We start from the raw sequence: 18,472 nt of genomic DNA on the forward strand, positions 1-18,472 counted from the left end.
AATACCTCTCTTAGGCAAGTGCAAGAAATTCTAGTGGCAGCATTTAGCTACCCAAGCGGATCAGGCAATAGAATCTCCACATAGTAGGTGAACACTGCACTGTGTTTTGCTTTGAGCCTAAGATGCAACTGGAAATGATATAGATGGCCGGCCTTACCCAGATTTTTATATCCCGGTCATGTGAGAGCAGAGGTGGTGGGACAATATTTCCAGCCACACCATCTCTCCTGAATGCCACTAATTTCAGCAAAGAAACATTTTTAGCATCCACAAAAATAGCCAAAGCCTAGAGTAGCTGCTTCTGGGCTATGGACTTCTGATTGGAGTCTTTCAACTAACCAGCCATCTCTGGGGTGTGCAATTTGATTAGGATATTTTAAACAGTAGCTCTCTGTCTTTGGGGTATGGATTTAAATTAACCTATATGCACACATATATTGCATTGTTGAGTTATAGGCAGTATTTGGAGTGACCAGGGTTTGGATAAAACTTGAGAGACTAGCCTTTCTGATTTTCTATTAGTGGTGAAGAATCTGAGGGTCTGGAAGGTTGGTGAGCTGACCTGGGGTCACCCTGCTTGATGGTGACAAAAGAGAACTGGGTATCTCAGCTCGGGGGGAGGGATTTTCCCATCCCTATCCTTCTCATCCTGTGTTTGGACAGGAAGTGTCCCCCAAAAGTGAAAAACATAATCTGGGCATATTAATTTTGTTAGGCATGATTGTTGATTTCAAATTAATGTAAAAAGGTTTTATCTGAAGAAGTGGATTGAAATATTTCTGTGATATAGGCAGGAGTGGGGAACAGAGATGAAACCAGAATTTGTAAAATTTTTATAACTATGAAGCCCAGTAACAGCTTTACCTGGCTTCCTGGGGGTTCATTTCACTCTCCTCTACTTGGTGTATGTGAAAGTTTTCATAACAAAAAGTTCTTAAAAGTCAGAAGTGATTTTTTTCCCATACACAGGCAAGGACACCCTTGTTCCAAGGAGCAATGGAGAGATCCCCCGTTGTCGGGAAATCAGTCATGAGAGACAAGATCTTATTTCTGCCCTACTTGTGTTGTAGTGATTGAACAGGGAGTGGCCTGCTTCTTGAGGACAGGGCCAGGCTTCCTGCCACAAGCATTATTGAGGCATCATTGACAAAAGCTTTTCTGTACGTGAGGATTTGACGTATGCGTTCACTGTGAAGCAGCTGCCAGAGTCGCGCTAATCAGCACAGCCGTCATCTCAAGTGAGTTACCACTAGGGGCGTGTGAGAGTTCTCGAGACCTACGTTGTAGCAAATTCACATATACCATAGGTTACCATTGACTCCCATCACCACATGGTGCATGAGATCACCAGAACGCATCCATCTTATAACAAAGTTCATACTCATGGCCAATACCTCCCTACTTCCCTCCCCCACTTCCCCCTGCCTTTGGTCACTGTCACTCTACACTCTGCTTCAACTTTTTTAGATTCCCTGTATCCATGAGGTCATACAGTACTTGTCTTTCTGGGTCTGGCTTGTTTCACTGACCATAATGTCCTCCAGGTATATCCATGTTGTCATAGATGGCAGGGTTTCCTTTTTATGGCCAAGTAATATTCCATGGTGTGTATAGGCCACATCTCCTTTATCCACTCATTTGCCTTCCGTGTTCTCTGGTCTCCTCTGCCAAGTAGGACGTTGTTGTACCAGCTCACTCTTGGCAGTCATTTGCGAAATCTCACTCCTGGTGATTCATGCTTCTTATCTCTGCTCCCTGTCTGTGCATGGTGCTCATTAACGTGTCAATGCAATAGATTATCCCACATGCCATGCTTCAGCCTGGTCTGCAAGGCTGGTAAGGATAAGCAGACGTTCTGTTTGTATTGAATCTGTGCACCTTCCCGTAGCCAGCAGCTGCTGCTGTCCATGTTGCACAACATTATCCCACAGTGAGGCAAGGCTGGAGAGCAGTCCATCTCCCACCCCTTCTGCCCTCCTCCGCCTCCTTGCCAAGGAGCCTGGGAAGACTTTGGAATAACCTGAAATAAACTTGCAAGTTCAAGCACAGCCTTCATTCCTCTCTCCCTTGCAATTATCAGTGATTTACTGGGGGCTGCATTCAAACCTGGCCTCTGTCCTCCTGTTATCAGCTACTTTGGGGACTGGGCTCATTATTGGTCAGTTCCTTGCTGCTCTGCAAACAACCCTTTTCACGTTTAGCTCTTGCCCACAACCACATCCTGTCCCTTGGGCATCGCATGGTGTCGGGCTGCTCTGTGATGAGGTGGGGGAGGGTGGGCCGTGAAGACAGCACCACAGACGGGTGGACCAGCTCACTGGGCAGTGTACTCCCTGGATTTTAGGGATGGAATGCACCCCCAAACTTTGACCTCTGTCACAAGTTCTCAGAGAACATGAGGTTGGCCTGATGCAAATCTAAACCCCCGAGTGTCTGTCTGCACATAGCTTATGGTGCTTTGCCCTGGCACAGACAGGGTGTTCCCAGAAGGCTTTGTCTTCTCGCCTTTTGTCAAGAAGGCTCCTGTTACATAGAAGAGATGGGAAGTCTCCCAAAGCTCTGTTTTCCTTTTAGCTTAGCCAGTAAATGATGTGTGGGCTGTCACCTCCCTCACATCTGGGGCCTTGCTCATGGGTGTGGTGTGGCCCGGCCATCTTAGCTGACCAGCTTGGCCCTGATGCTTAGTGTTCATATGGAAAAGCACCAGGGGAGCCCTGATCTATCAAATAGGAAGGGATTCCTCCCATACCCAGGGTCAGGGAAATGCCGGTAATTCCTGAAGAACAAGCAGCTTTCTGTTTGATAAGAATAATGACGTCCCTCCTTTACTTCCCACTCTGACCACCTTGAAAGGCGGAGCTCAGTTTTGTATTCTTCACCTTTCCTGTGGCTCGGGTTTTGGTCTCTGTTCCCATTTTCAGAAATCCTTTAGGAATTGTATGTGGCACAAATAAATGACCTGATCAAAGGTAGAGGATTGTGCACACCACCCCCACTGATCCCCAGAGCTGCCTCACCTGCATTTTTCACAAGTATCTGAGAATCCTCCCTTTTTGCTAAAAACTGGCATCTTTACTGGGAATTAAGACATGGGCTACTTCTCTGTAATTAATGAATTTGCTCACTAGGCATTCCTCCTAGGAACACAGAAAACTCTGCCATCAATCTCAGCCCCGAAGATGTGGTTACAAATACATAATGAGAATCTGGAATATCAAGGAAGGTCAAAGGCAGACTGTCCCTTAGACCAATTGTGAAATGGGATATGGATGGACTCTTGTCGGAAAGGTATTAGTGAGGATTATGAGTCCTGTAGTGACCACAGGAAGATGGGGATCAGTTTGTTGGAGGCTACTGCAGATGGTTTCCTAGGTAGAATAAAGATTGTTTCTCAAACTGAGCCCTAAATGATAATTGTTTCTGTTTGAGTTCTCTGTGAGGGTTTAAAATTTTGTATCTTCGTATTAATAATAATTTTAAAAATCATTTCAGATGTGTTCTGGGTCATCTGGATGACCACCTGTGACTGAGAGTTTGGTGCCTAATTTACATGTACTGTTAACGTGGTGCTTGGAATCACCAAAAATAACAATACTAATTGGATTCCCTGGATGGCCCACAGTGTTTGGGGGTTCCTGAGTTATATGTTGACTTGGGAATGAAGAGCACAAGAAGCATCTCTGGATGCTTCTGCACATTGTTTGTTTAACATTGTATTGTTGTGTTACTGAGAGTCAAGCAAGGCTTGGAGAACTTAGCCACTCTCTTTGCCAAAGTGATCTCAATGATTAATAAGTATGTGTACTGAGAAAGGGAGGAGGGAATTCCTTCCTATTGAAACTCCAAGGAATTTCAGGCTGTTGTCCTTGGAAAATAGGTCTTGCTGGGGTTTCTGGACAGTATGTAGGGCTCGCCAGACAGCCCTAATGTATAGCTTTGTCAGTGTTGTGAACTTGACTTTGTGGCTGGACCAAAGCAAAGATAGGCTTCAGATTGCCACCTCCTCTCTGCTACGTCACCCTGTGCTCCACAGCCAGCTAACTCTAACACAATTCTGTGTTCGTTGTGACCTCTCTGCTCCAAGTCACCCCTGAGTTCTCATGGCCACCTAGATGGCTTCCCCAGGGAAGAAGGGAAGGCTGTCCTGTCTGGTTGGCCATGTTGTTGTTGTTTCACTGCTGGGCACCTGGAGTCTGCTCCAGCCACCCTTCCCTGTCAGCTGTCCTCTTACCATCTTCTCAAACACTCCCTGGCCGTCTCCACTGATCCAGACCCGCCCAGCCCAGACACCATTCTGCTGTCTCTGATGGCACAGGAAGTTGCCATTCCCCTCCCCACCCCCACCATAGAATAGCCATCATGTGGACGTGACCCGTGGATGCCTGAGCTGTGGGGTGGTGAGTTGGGTGGGTCATGCACTCTTGGACGAGTGGCAGGGCTCCTGCTAGGCTTTGCCTTCTTTCAGAGTGCCCTCCACAGGACCCTCGTCCGTCCACCCGCTCCTTTTCACTGACTTTCTCACCCATTCAACAGACTTGTCTTGAGCAGCCGCTGTGCGCCACTCCCCGAATACAGCACCGCGACCAAGTGGTGCTCTAGGCAGACACAAAGGAACGCCCTCATGAAACTGATGGGCCGGTGGGGTGGGGAGTGGGCGAGGAGAGGCCTACCCATCAGCCCTGATTGCTCGGGAGGGTCACAGCCCTTGGAGTTGGGGAAACCCTGGCATGTTTATGTGGGGGAGCAAGATTGACTCTCATTTATTTATTTGATCTAGGGCCTAGATATCAAAACAAACTTCATGGCCCATTGAGGAGCAGGTGGACCCAGTGAGGTTCCCATCGGCCCTTCTGTAGCCAGCCTGGTACGTCAGTTCAGCCCCTTGTAGCTGAGGAGGGAGGGCCTTGCTTAATGTCAGGGAGACAGGTGAGAGGGCTCAAAGAAGATTTGTTTGAGCTCCCATGTCCCTGTTGTGGATTGAATTGTGTCCTCCACGTGCTATATTCAAATTTTTAAACCCTGGGGTGTGACTTTATTTGGAAATAGGCTCTTTACAGATACAATCAAGTTGAGATGAGGTCACATGGGATCATGTTGGCCCTTATCAGATGACTGGTGTTTGGACAAGAAGCAGGAAATCTGGACACACAGGTACATAGGGAGAAGACACAGGAAGACAGGGGCAGAGGCTGGAGTGACGTGGCTACAAGCCAAGGTGTGCTGAGATTGCGGCAAAGAGGAGGCAAGGAAGGTTCTTGCTGATACTTCAGAGGGAATGGCCCCCGTTGACACGCAGTTGTGCTTCCAGCCAGCAGAACTGTGTGAGAATGGATCTCTGTTGCTTTAAGCTGCCACTCTTAACTTTGTTATAGCAGCCCAGGGACACACATGCCGGTCCCTGGGGTCTTGGCCACATGAAGTGTGATTACCAGGCCAATAGCTGGAGCCCAGGAGCAAACCCTCTGCAGCTGTCACAGCTGTGACTTGACTGGAGTTGTAGTGAAGCAGCAACCTGCACCGGAGAATATCTGCTTCAGAAAAGGGACTCAAACAGCAAATGTAAAGGACAGCTTGGCTCTCGGCCCCTTATCAAAACTGGCCCCATGACAACAGCTGCTGCTCAGAGATGCCTTTGTGATCCAGTTAGGGCACCCCAGGGTCCTGGAGGAAAGGGCCTGAGCCTCGGCACCCTGGTTTAAATCCTGCTCTGTGCCACATAGCTGCACAGATGTAGGCAAGTCCCTTTCAAAGACCTCAGTTTTCCCATCTGTAAAACGGGGACAGTGCTTTAGATCACTGTGAGGTTAAAAATAATAACATGAGGAGGACCCCTGGGCACAGCAGGCCTTGCTCAATCGCACTGTCCTTGTCATGGTAGGAACAGAACAGCTCAGTGTCAGGGGACAAAACCAAATGGACTGGTCAGGGAAGGCCTCTGGAAGATGGGGGATGAGCAGTGGACCCAGGCCAAGGATCCAGGCCTCGATTTTAGCTCTGCCATTTTTTTTTTTTTTTAAACCTCTGTAACCCCAAGAAAGTTGCTTAACTAATGTCCCATAAGATTTGTTAATAAAATCTATTCTTAAAAGATTGTGGATGATAAAATGAAATTTAACAGAATTCCGCCAGTGCCTGTGCATTCAGGGAGCGCCCGTTGGTGTCATAGGGACAGGAAGGAGCAGGAGTCGGCAGCAGAGAGCAGGGCTCTCGTCCTCCCCGCCGGGAGTGCCAGGGTCGGCATACTGACCCTCTAGAATGGCACAGGGGGTATCTGGCCTGATTCTGGGCCAGCGAAGCTCTGCCCGGCAGCATGCGGGGTGAATGTGGCGGGCTGGTGTGCTGTGAGGGGCCCGTGGGCACAAGGACCTTAAAAAAGACAACTCGGAACTCCTGAGTCAGGGTCATTCTGAGTGTTGCCTCTCCCCAGCTCCCAGAAACCCATTTCCCCAGTTTGCTGCTGATGTGTCCAGAACCTACTCCCACAAGTTGATTGGAGCACATGAGAGGCCTGTCACCAAGCAGGGGCCAGAGCCTGGCACAGGATGGCCTGTGCCCCGCCTCCCCATCCGCCTCTTGCAGCTGTCCTGTAGCACCTGTCGGGCTCCTGTGTGGAAGCCCAGGCTCACCACTGGCTCGGCTTTCTGTGAAAGTTGTTCACCATGATCTGTGGCCAAAATGGAGGGCCTTGTTTCACCAGAGTGAATATTTTCAAATTGCAAAGTTTCGGTCCTGATTTTGAACCTGATCAGATCCTCATAATCTGATGGAAGAGCAGACCTTTCCCAACCAGGTTCATCCTGTGGAAGGCCCCTTTCTTTCTAGGTACAAATATTTCGCCGTATGTGACTCAATGAGGGAGGTGGGTTAAGTTTATTCTGTCTCAGTTCTGGCCTGAAGTCCAAAATCAAGGTCTCAGCAGGACCATGCCCTCTAATGACAGAGGAGAGCCCTTCCAGCCTCTTCCAGCTTTCCGCGAGGACCACCTTGCCCTGTTGCTTGGCTCTGGCAGCAGCCCTCCAGCCCCTGCATGGGTTCATTTGGCCTGTTCTCCTGTCTCCCTCTCCTTTCTTTTATAACGATGCTCGTCCTTGAGTATAGTGCTTTCCCCATTCCCATTAATCTCATCCTGAGATTCTTAATCTTTTACATCTGCAAAGACTCAATTGCAAATAAGGTCACATTCACAAGTACCAGGGATTAGGACTTGGATGCATCTTCTGGGGCAGTGCAATTCACCCCATTATAAGGGGTTGAATATAAAATAACTTTTATCAAATAATGCTTTGTGTTTTCCTATGTCATCTCATTTAATCCTCACACCATCCTCCAAAATAGATGGGATTTCCCCCCCACATTTCTTTTAGTGGAAAAACTCAGGCTCACAGAAATGATAAAACTTGAAATGCACAAAGCTTGTTAGTGTAGCCATAGAATTTCAGTCCAGCTTGCTCTATACACTGGGTCACCCTTCACCGTAAGAAAGAAGAAATTTAATAGCTGTCATGATAAAAGAGCTGTAGGAAAAAAATCAGGTTTTTCTGCCACCCATTCATGCATGGAAAATCACAGAAGAATACTAGGATGGTAAGAGTATCAGGGATTTTGAAATTGACCAGATTACTAGATGCATGTATAAATAGGTCATAGTGAATCCCACTCCAATGTGTAATTATGTACCAATTGAAAATTAATTTTTGAAAAAGTAGCAGGGATTTTATATTGATGTTCATCTAAATGGTGCTGAAAAGCCAACATGACTATAGCAAGAGAACTTTGAGGTCAACATAGATGTGACCTCTGAGGGGGCCACACCCTTTTAATTCAGTGGCTGAATCTCATGACCTGACACATATTAAATGTTCCATAAATGTGGTGAAGATATGGGTGAGTGAAGAAATGAATCTGTGAGAAGCACTGTGACATGGTTGGCTTGAGAAAGTGCCTCACATTAGGATGTGACCTGCCAGTTGCCAAAGAAGAATCAAGGAGGTCCCGTTGCTTCCCAGACTTAGCTCCTGAGTTGTTCTGTGCTCTCAGTTCTGATTCCACACATCAGGTGGGAGTGTGGTCCTGAGTGAATACTGTCCCTAGACCTTCAGTTCAATGCCTGGTGGATTTCCTCTGGGATACAAGTCTGTATTAAAAGTCAGGTGCTAGGAATGCTACACAACTCCACACCCATCCAGACAGAAACTTGCTGGTATTTTCTGCCTATGTTCCTTTCGGACACCTGGGCACCCCATGATCCAGGCAAGTCGATGAATTCAGTTAACCATCATTCTCTGTCATGACAAATGTTCACCCTGAGCTCTAGTAAGGTGGCAGTGTCGTACGCATGACCCTCTTTGGTGTCCTTGGTAAAGTTACACTTGGTCGAAACAGAATTGGAGAAACCGTGCCAGAAATCCAGAAGAGAGCTTGGTGAGGTGGGATGTTTCCTGGCCGCCTTTGCCCCTTGTCCTGACATGTTAGTGCTCATTTTTTTTTTAAATGAATGAAAGAAAAGATGGATGAGACTCATAATTACGATGCAGGAAGAACTACCCGGGTTTCTTGGACCAGATCTACACTAAGCCAAGAGATCACATGTTTGAAACCTGTTCCTAGTAGCCAGAGGTGGGCTTTCCTTCAAACATCACGTGCAGCCAGTCTTTACTTCTCCATCAACAGGCATAGGTGGCCACGAAGCCACTCCGCAGAGCACAAGGCAAAGCGGGCACACTTCCAGACGGCCCGGTGAATCCCATCAGCAGCTCTGGTCTGGGGCTCACTCTTCCTCCTTCCTGCCATTCGCCCTTCCCAGCTGCTATGATGAGCAGCACAGGGTAGTTTTGCACTTGGGACTCACAAAATACATGTGAGTGGCAGATATTTCTATTAGCCAACTTGGTTAGAAGTCATTTAGTCCTTTTTAATACCAAAAAGCCATTGTGAACCCAGTAATAAAGTGGATGTGCTTTGCAGTTTGGCTACCCAAGCTTAACAAATATCATATGAGCAAAATAATTACCCTGCAAGATTTGCTGATAGACTTGTCAAGTGTTTGAACAAGTCAATGGCACACACCAGAAACCTTAATAACAGGGTTCTTGGCACCTGTCATAATGTGCTTCCTGAGTCTTTTCCCATTTTCTTTTGTTATTTTACCATTCTTGGAGGATATAATTTAGTCACTGGCAACTTGTATTGATAAACAGAATTGAAGTGGACTTGTAGAAATCTTCTGTATTTATGCACAAATCTAAGCAAACACTGTTCCCTCAGATACCTACTCTAGGCTCATCTTCAAATGATTTTGAATTACTTTATTTTACTCTTCATACATGAAAGAAGCAATCACAAGGGAGGCCAGCTGAGGCGATGCTGGGAAGGGTCAAAGTGATTTGACTTCAGGTCTGGATCTATTAACCATGTGACTTTGGGGGAGTTGACATTCCCAAGTCTGTTTCTTTAAGGGATGATTCTATAACCATATAGGTTTATTATAGGGCTGAGCACTGTGAGATAACCCTTGTATCATTTGGTTGACTTTTATTAATAGAAGTAGTTGTCCTCTTCTGAGTTGTGTTCATCTTTCTCTTTTAGACGTACTTTCAATAGCATTTTGTGTTATTTATTTAATTATACTTCTATCTGCCTAGTTTGTTTTAGCAGAAAGTTGCCCATCATTAATCTTGTTGCAGAATTTAGATCTCACTGTATTTCTGCTTGACTTTATGCTAGACTATACGCACAGCATTGGAAGACAAAAGGAAGCTCCTTTATTCCCAAGGGTTTTAAAACTCAGCTTCATTTCTAAGTAAGCGACTTCTCAATGAAGTTTGGGATTCCAAGCTAAGATTGTCCTGGGGATGCTGAACTCCAAGACTGGATACTTATATTGTAGAAATCTGGCTCAAGGCTTGAGACACACACCATGTTAGCATTTGAGGACTTAAAGTCAAGTATCCTATGATCAAAAGAAACTTAGCACATTGCCAGTCGCCCCTCATGAGAGAGTAGAAATGACCGGTGGGGAGAAGCGCTGGTGGAGAATGCTTGGTTCTAAGACAGCACTGATTATAAGAAGTAGCCTCAATGTGTCGCACTTTATTTGAGAGGAGGGAGCATTGCTGTAGTTCATGCCAACAGAATTGCAGCGTGCGTTCTTTTACGATTTCCAGATGCAGAGCAGTGGAAGTCAGCCTGTTCGCCTTTCCCGTAGCGTTGCTCAGCACAGTCCTGGCAGAGAGTAGGTGCTCAGTTCATCTCTGAACAGACCCCTGGGTGTCCAGTTGCTACCTGGGAAGCATTTGTTCAGCAGTTGTTAGGAAATGTGTCCAACAGGTGTGGCGGGTAGACCAGGCGGGAGACAGGGACTGTTGGTTGGTGAAAGGGTGACAATTCCTTGGGGTGATAATGCCTCAATCTGCTTTCATGGCAAGAGGACTGTAGTTCCCAGAGAGTGTTGTAGGGCGGGGGTGCATTAGAAAATATGGTTACACCAGAGAAAAGTGGCCAAAGACCATTTGGGGTGTTCGAGGCTGGGAGGCCACCATGTTGGAGAAACTGGAACAGGGGTGGAGGCAGGGAGGGGAGTGAGGGAGTGTCAAGGCCCCTTTGAGAGCAGCCAGGGGAAGAAAGGGAGATTTGAATAAGGAGCCAGATGGGAACTTAACATGTTCCCCCAAATGAAATGCACTGGAAGAGACTCAACTTGTACCTCAGCAATTTCTTTTGACAATTTTTGGCTGAAACATTAAACAAAAACAACGATCCGACCCCAAACTGATACCTTTAAGTTGTTTAGATAACGGGGCTTCAAGGGTTTAATTGAGAATATTTCTGGGATGAATAGCTGGCACTTGTTCATGTAAACAAAGTGGAGCCAGCACCGAGCGACCAGATCTTCTTCATCCAGGTCCTGGCCGTTTTCCTGAGAAGCAGGCAGCCTCCCTCAGCCCCTGACCCCCTGACCAGCATGTTGAGGGCGCTCCCCAAGCCCTCCCTCTGCTCCCGTATGTCGCCCTTCACACGAAGCCCCTGTGTCTCCCTCTGCTCCCTAGGGCACGGGGCTCCTTGAAACTGGTTGAGAACGCCATGGGCAGGAAGGGGAGCTGGAATTTTCTACAGACTCACTTGCTGTGTGACTTGGGTGAAGTCGCCTTCCCCCTCTGAACATTGTTTTGTTTCATCAGAAGGACAACTTTGTTTTCATGCTTTTAAATGCTCTGCCTAAGGCCTGGGGTGCAGTTCGGAGGCAGAGCCCGGGTTAGCACGAGGCCCCTGGTTCCATCCCCAGCACCAGAAACGAGTGAAACCCTCTGCCTATCACGGATGCTTTAGACCCGTGCCGTCCAACAAAGACGCAAGGCAAGACATGTATCACTTCAAATTAGATAGAAAACGTTCAACTCGTAAAAGAGGCACAATTAATTTTAAAAAATATATTTTCTTCAACTCAGTACTTCCAAAACACCATCATTTCAACATGTAATTGGCATAATAATTGTTTATTCTGCATGGTTTTTTATTTTTTTTAAGCTGAGCCTTCAAAATTGTCTTTTACTCTTGCAGCACATCTTAATCAAAGCAGCCATATCTTATATTCACTTTTTGTTCCTTTTTTATTGTTTGTTCTATTTCGTTATATATGACAGCACAACGCATTTTGATTTATTGTACACAAATGGAGTACAACATTTCATTTCTCTGGTTGTACACGATGTAGTCTCACAAGTCATATAACATACAGGTACATAGGGTAATGATGTCATCTCATTCCACCGTCTTTCCTTCCCCTGGCCCCTCCCCTCCCCTCATTTCCCTCTACACAATCCATCGTTTCTCCATTCTTCGCTTCCCCTTCCCCCACACCCTCATTATGTATCAGCAACCACTCGTCAGAGAAAAAAACATTTGGCCTTTGGGTTTTTGGGATTGGCTTATTTCACTTAGCAGGATATTCTCCAACCTTATTGATTTATCTGCAAATGCCATAATTTTATTCTTTATGGCTGCGTAATGGTCCATTGTGTATATATACCACATTTTCTTTATCCATTTCATCTTTTGAAGGACATCTAGGTTGGTTCCACAATCTAGCTATTGCGAATTGAGCTGCTATAAACATTGATGTGACTGTGTCACTGTAGTATGCTGATTTTAAGTCCTTTGGGTATAGACCAAGGAGTGGATAGCTGGGTCAAATGGTGTATCCATTTAAAGTTTTCTGCGGAATCTCCATACTGTTTTCCAGAGTAACTGCATCAATTTGCAATCCCACCAGCAATGTCTGAGTGTACCTTTTCCCCCACATCCTCACCAACACCTATTGTTGCTTGTATTCTTGATGATAGCCAATCTAATTGGAGTGAGATGAAATCTTAGAGTAGTTTTGATTTGCATTTCTCTAATTACTAGAGGAGTTGAATAGTTTTCATATAGTTGTTGATCGATTGTGTATCTTCTTCTGTGAAGTATCTGTCCAATTCCTTAGCCCATTTATTGATTAGGCTATTTGTACTTTTGGTGTTAAGCTTCTTGAGTTCTTTATAAATTCTGGAGATTAGTGCTCTATGCTCTATCTGAAATGCTTGTGGAAAATATTTTCTCCCACCCTGTAGGCTCTCTCTTCACATTATTGATTGTATCCTTTGCTGAGAAGAAGCTTTTTCATTTGAATCCGTCCCATTTATTGATTCTTGCTTTTATTTCTTGCACTTTGGGAGTCCTGCCCACAGCCCTTTTAATTTCTTAGTTCTTACCGTTAATCTATCGAAAACCTAGTATGGAGCCGGGCACGGTGGCACATACGTGTCATCCCAGTGGTTCGGGAGACTCAGGAGGATGGCAAGTTCAAATCAGCAACTTAGCAAGGCCCTGTGCAACTTAGCAAGACTCTGTTTCAAAATTTAAAAAAAATTTAAAAAGGGCCGATGATGTTGCTCAGTGGTTAGGCACCTCTGGGTTCAATACTTGGTACCAAAAAGTAAAAGGAAGAAAACCTGTGTGGAATCCCTCCATAGGGCTACATCCCATCTCCTCAATTCCTGAATTCCCAAACTTGAAAAAGCAGAAGTCCTTTGGAAGGCTGGCACAAACTAATTTGGAGACAAAACCTGCCCTGAATTGATGTGAGGTAATTTATGATCTGTATATCCTAACTGGTATTCATAGTTACATATTTTGCTATAGAAATCTTAATGTGTTTTATTCCTGAGTGTTTTCCAGAACCTGCTGGATTGTGTACCACATAACATCTCTAAAATCTGAATTCTACTAAATCTCAAAACACCTCTGACTTTGGGGATTTTAGGTAAGAGATCATGGACATATGGTAGTGTTTCTCAAACCTTTTGATTGTAACCATAATCCAAATGTGTTTCACATTGTGTCTGAGGACACACGTACCCACGTGTATACACCCACAGCTCAAAACTAAGATTTATGAAATCCTGCGCTCCTTTACCAAATGCTGTGCTTTCTGATATTTTCTATCACTTTTTAAGATGTGCTTTATGTTTTAGAACAATGTTAATTTGCAGCTAAAGTGAGCAGAGCTAACTACAGTTTTTTCTAAGCCGTGAGCATGGCCCACTGATGGGTCATGTCCACAGTTTCCATAGAGGATGGCACAGAGGCATGGGCACCAGTCAGGAAAAGAGAGAGGAGGTGGGCTCCTGCAGGGGGGCACTGGTCCCTAGGCTCTTCTCTGCCATGGTAAACAGCTCTGCTGACAGCCACACCCCTCAGGGTGTGTTGGACATCATTAGCGGTGTAGTCACCGCGTGGTTCTTCCGGAGTGACTACCTGTTTAGAGGGTGAAGAGGAAAATTAAACTTACTATTGGACCATTCTGTGGCTCTGACAAACTGAGATATGCCTTATTACAAAGGGAGTGGTTGACGTGGAGCCACCCTTTGTTCATCTTTTGCTTCTGTATTTTGGTCACTGGTGACTAACAGCTGGCTTCTGTGAATGAGGCCTCTCCTCTAATGACCACTTTGCTCTCCTCAAGCACTGGCTTCAGCCTCACGTTAAAAGGCTAAGACTCTTCCACAGCTCCAAGGACACATCCTGATGGCTTAAAGTCCAAGGAGAAGGTCCTCTTTCTCCCAAAGCCATCTGGCAAATCCCAGGGAGAATTCTGGGATTGCTTCAACCCATCATCATGGTAGAAAAGATGGCTACACCTTGATTACATCCTGTCTCATGGTGGAGGTGGGGTCAGCCACATGGCCACCGGGTGGAATAAGTCCTTTACCCAAAGAAGGAGAAAGAATGCTACAAGGACCCCGAGAATTCATTTCTACTTGTTCTAGACTCCTAACTTCTTCAAGACTGCTCAGGGCCTTTTCTCCTCCACTCTTCCTCATATGAAGGACCACCACGGGCTGACCCTTTTCTTGTCTCTTCCCTAACTTAACGGTCACGATCCACCCATTTTCATCAGCTGTTTGGTCTCTGAGTTGTGGTCCCTGACCCTGGGGGTCAGGTGTGGAGGTAGGGGCTGCCCATCTTTCCATTGCCTATGTGCTCCAGGAGGCAGGAGGTAGCCTCACCCTTGTTTCTGCCATCCGGCTGCCTCACACGGCTGACTGGAAGTCCACAGCATTCCCTGGAATGAGTGAAGGTCTTCCTTCACATCCTTCCCTCCTGCTCGGCTTCTCCCTGCTAGGATGAGGAATTCCTCTTCAGTTTCTGCCCTTTACTCCTAGGGCCAGTGAGATTTGTCTTCACTGTTTTCCTCTCACTTGTTCCCAGTCCCCTAACCCCAGGTCTTGGTGGCATTATTGCCCAGGCTTCTCAAGTGCTTTGATTGGTGATGGTGGGGTGCTGGTGTTAAGACCCAGGGCCTCATGCATGCTGAGCATGTGCTTCACCCCTGACCTACATTCTCAGCCCCCATACAGTCTGTTTTAAGAAGCAAATCTTTCCCCACATAAGTAAGGCTCAGATTAATGGAATAAACTTGGGTCAAGAAAGCCCTGTTGATTCTCTGATACTGAGTCTGTGGCCCTGGTGAAACCATAGCTTCTTTTGGTTTCGAATCTGGGAATGATAATGCGTATCTCACAGGGTGAACTGGAATTGTATGTGTAAATTGCCTGGCCCAGATTTCAGGGTCAAAAATGTGCTGTGGTATTCCACTGCTGAAGGAAACCCAACCCAATCTGCCTTAAAGGAAAAATGAGATGTCTGACCACAGTAACAGTGGTGGAGGGGAACAGCTAGCTGGAGGCACAGTTGCATTGGGAGCTGTTGGGGATCTCCAGGGTGTTTTCCTCCTCAGGTAGGCTGTTCCTAGAGATGGCCACTGCCACCCCAGGCTGACATTTTAGCAGCTCAACACCTGAGGAAAGAGATGCCCACTTCCTAGCAGTTCCAGGAAGAGTCCCATAGCTGATGCTCATTGGCCGGACTCTGGTCACATGCCCTTCCCTAAGCCAATCACTGTGGTGGGTAGAATGAAGTGCTCTGATTGGTTAGGTCCAAGGTCATGCCACTGCCTGTGGCATGGAGGATGAATTCTAATCCCATCCAAACCACAAATACGGATGGACAGCGGGTAAATGGAGGTTTCTCAAAGGAAAATGAGCTGCAAAGGTGGGTGAATGGATGCTGGGGAGAGGGGAGAGCAAGTGTCCACTGCACATGCTCGTGAATCATCCCTCTGGGGTGGTGATCTTCATAGCGTTGGGCTCTTTGCTGGAAGAAACTTCGCCGGTGACATCCATGAAGGCAGACATGTGCCCTGGGGACAGGTACAAAAGACCTGGTAGCCCCCCTCCAGTCACAGCCTGGCACTGACTCTTGTTCTTCCTATTTCTGGTGTTGGCTTTAACGTCAGCTGAGCTGCAGGAAGCTTTGAAGATCTTCCCGTGTCTGTTCTCCTCACTGTTTGTCTCTGTGAGGATGTTCTCTGGGGGGCTTAACCCAAATCTTACCTCTACCACCCTGTTGCTCTCTGTAGGGACATAGCTTAGCCATCCCACAAAATCAAGCAGGGACATATCCAACTTCTTTTTGAAGTCCAATTAAAATTATAATACGGATGTGCAAATTTAAAAAGTAATATAGGGAGTTTTTATATCTTTCTTAGAGACATAATTAGAATTTTATTTAGTGGCAAAAATTTACTTTAAGCATTTTATGGAATTATTTTTCAACCTTCACATCAATCTCCTGAAGTAGGTATTATCATTAACCCTGTTTTACACATGAGGAAATTGTCACAGAAAAGTTAATTAGGAGTCCTGAACAAGAAGCCAAGGTCCTCACCAGCACATGGGTTCAATGGCATTTTATGACTTTGGCTAAATTCTGGAAAGAAGCAGTAGATCCAGACCATACAATGATTTTTTTCTCACCATCCATCCATCCTTAGTGTGTATCCTTTTCTCTGATGCAAGTATCAAGTGACCAGGGACAAGCCTAAATTTACAACCCAAACTGAAAAGTGCAGGGGCCACTGTGGCAGTTCCTTCTCTCCATGTAGTAGCCCCATGCTGTCTGCGTGAAGGAGCAGGGGACAGTATAAGCAATGGATGACAGCTTTCCAGTATTCCTCCCTCCAAGAGATAACTGCTTTTGTCATTCTCTAACCATCTTTTTTTTTTTTTTTCTGTGCACAGTATATTCTACACAGTCTAGACTCAGTATTACCCAAGCTTCCAATGTGGACTTGAATGACCCCTCCCCCCATAGCCTCTTGTGAGACTGAAGTGGTTCGTGCCCTTTGAGTGATCTGCCACGCGGAGAGATATCCAGCTAAACCTTTGTGCCTCCCACCCACATAACTGGCCCCCGCTGACTCTGAATGAAGCCACTCTTCTGGCAGATTGCATGTAAGGAATGTCCTAACTGGGCTGGAAACAAAGGCCCCCCTGGGCCCCCGAGTCTCTTTGTCTGGCCTGGACCATGGTGGCCACAGGAACCTGAAGTGTCTCAAACCTGCCCTCTTGTGACCTCTGAACTGCTGGAGAAGGGTCTGGGTTCCTAGTCCCTAGGAGAGCAGTCTCCTCTACATCCCCTCAGACCCTTGAGAAAGTTCTCCCCCAGAGTGCCATCCAGGAGCGAGATACCTGTGCCCTTTCAATCCCATCAGCCATCAGGGGATGCCTCTGAGTGATCCTTTCAGTGATGTCAAGTGGCCCACTGGAATTGTGGTCAGGGACTGTAAGCCTCGGCCTACTGGACTGTGCTGTCCATACCTTTTAATGGAAGGAGCTTTCATGAGGCTGTATGTGTGTGTGTGTCCATGTGTCTGGAAGCATCATGTTCAGCGAGGATAAGCCTTGTCTAGGCACAGTGAGGGAAACCAAACCCGAAGATGTGGTCCTACCCACACACAGCTTTCAGTTTCACTGGGAACAAAGAACTTCCATTCCTGGGGCAAATAGGAAACAACGCGAATCACCAAGTAACAACCTCATGCTGTGGGGCTGTGTGGACAGGCCATGCTTCTGGGCGGTGGGGCACAGTGGAGGTGTCCTCTGCAGGTCTGGGGTCTTTTCTGCCTTGCCAGACTTGGTTTGATGTCTTCCGCTGTTACTGTGTGAATTTCTGAAGGGCCCTATCTGAGGGCTCTGGTTCCAGCTGGCTTCTTAGCCGGGGTTGGAATTCTGCTCTTGGGGAGGTTTGTTCCATTTGAGAGGTCAGCGGTGAGCAGCTTGAGTTGTTTTTCCAGTCGTGCAGGACACAGCAAAGCATCTGTCCCATCTCCTCTGTTCACATAGCTGATCTGGGAATGCAGAGGGCAGGCTGTTCCTGGGGAAAGTGTTTTAAGTGATGAGACTCAAAGATAGGTGAGAAAAACCAGATCTTGCAAAAATGATGGCCGGGTGACCCTTGAAGGCCAGGCGCAGCTGGGAGCAGAGTGTGCGCGTTGCTAATAAATGTAGCAGAACCCTTCCCCCCTCACCGTTTCTTGGACATGGCGATAAAGAACAATTCCTGGAGCATTTATTCTGGAGAAAGTTATTTACATTTCTGGCTCAGTCTCCTGGGGTCCAGGTCTGCTGATGGGGAGTCTGTGAATCTTTTGGGTACTGGTCAGCAGTGCTAAGAATTTCCACTTGCTTAAGCAGGCAAAGAACTGAGCTCAGCAACATGTGGACATCCTGGTCCTGGTTCTCTATACCCTTACTGTTCAGAAAGGAAAGGAAAACTATTTTCAAGTGCATCTGACTTCATGAAACAGGCATGAACGTAAAAAGTTCTACATATAAATCAAAATTGAGTCCCATAGAAGTACTATGGGAGCTTGAAGGAATGATATAAATATTTTTAGGAAGTGCAAAGACTTCATAAAGCAATTCATCAAACCCATATCTAGCTCAATGGTCTTTTACCTTGGTGCTACTTTAGAATCAGCCGGGAAGCCTTTAAATCTCAGGAGATCCCAGGTCACACCCAGACCAAAGGGGCTGTGTGTGTGTGGGGGGGGGGGGGGGGTGGACCCAGGCACAGGGATTTGTCAAAGCTTCTC

The 18,472-nt window shown here is 46.5% G+C and overlaps 1 protein-coding gene across 3 annotated transcripts in view; it reads left to right on the forward strand.

Moving 5' to 3' along the window:
* AFAP1L2 (actin filament associated protein 1 like 2) overlaps positions 1–18,472 on the forward strand; it is a 94,302-nt gene that overhangs the window by 31,657 nt on the left and 44,173 nt on the right. The window lies entirely within an intron of this gene.

This window comes from Sciurus vulgaris (genome assembly GCF_902686455.1).
Source record: "Sciurus vulgaris genome assembly, chromosome: 4".
NCBI classification, from domain to species: Eukaryota; Metazoa; Chordata; class Mammalia; order Rodentia; family Sciuridae; genus Sciurus; species Sciurus vulgaris.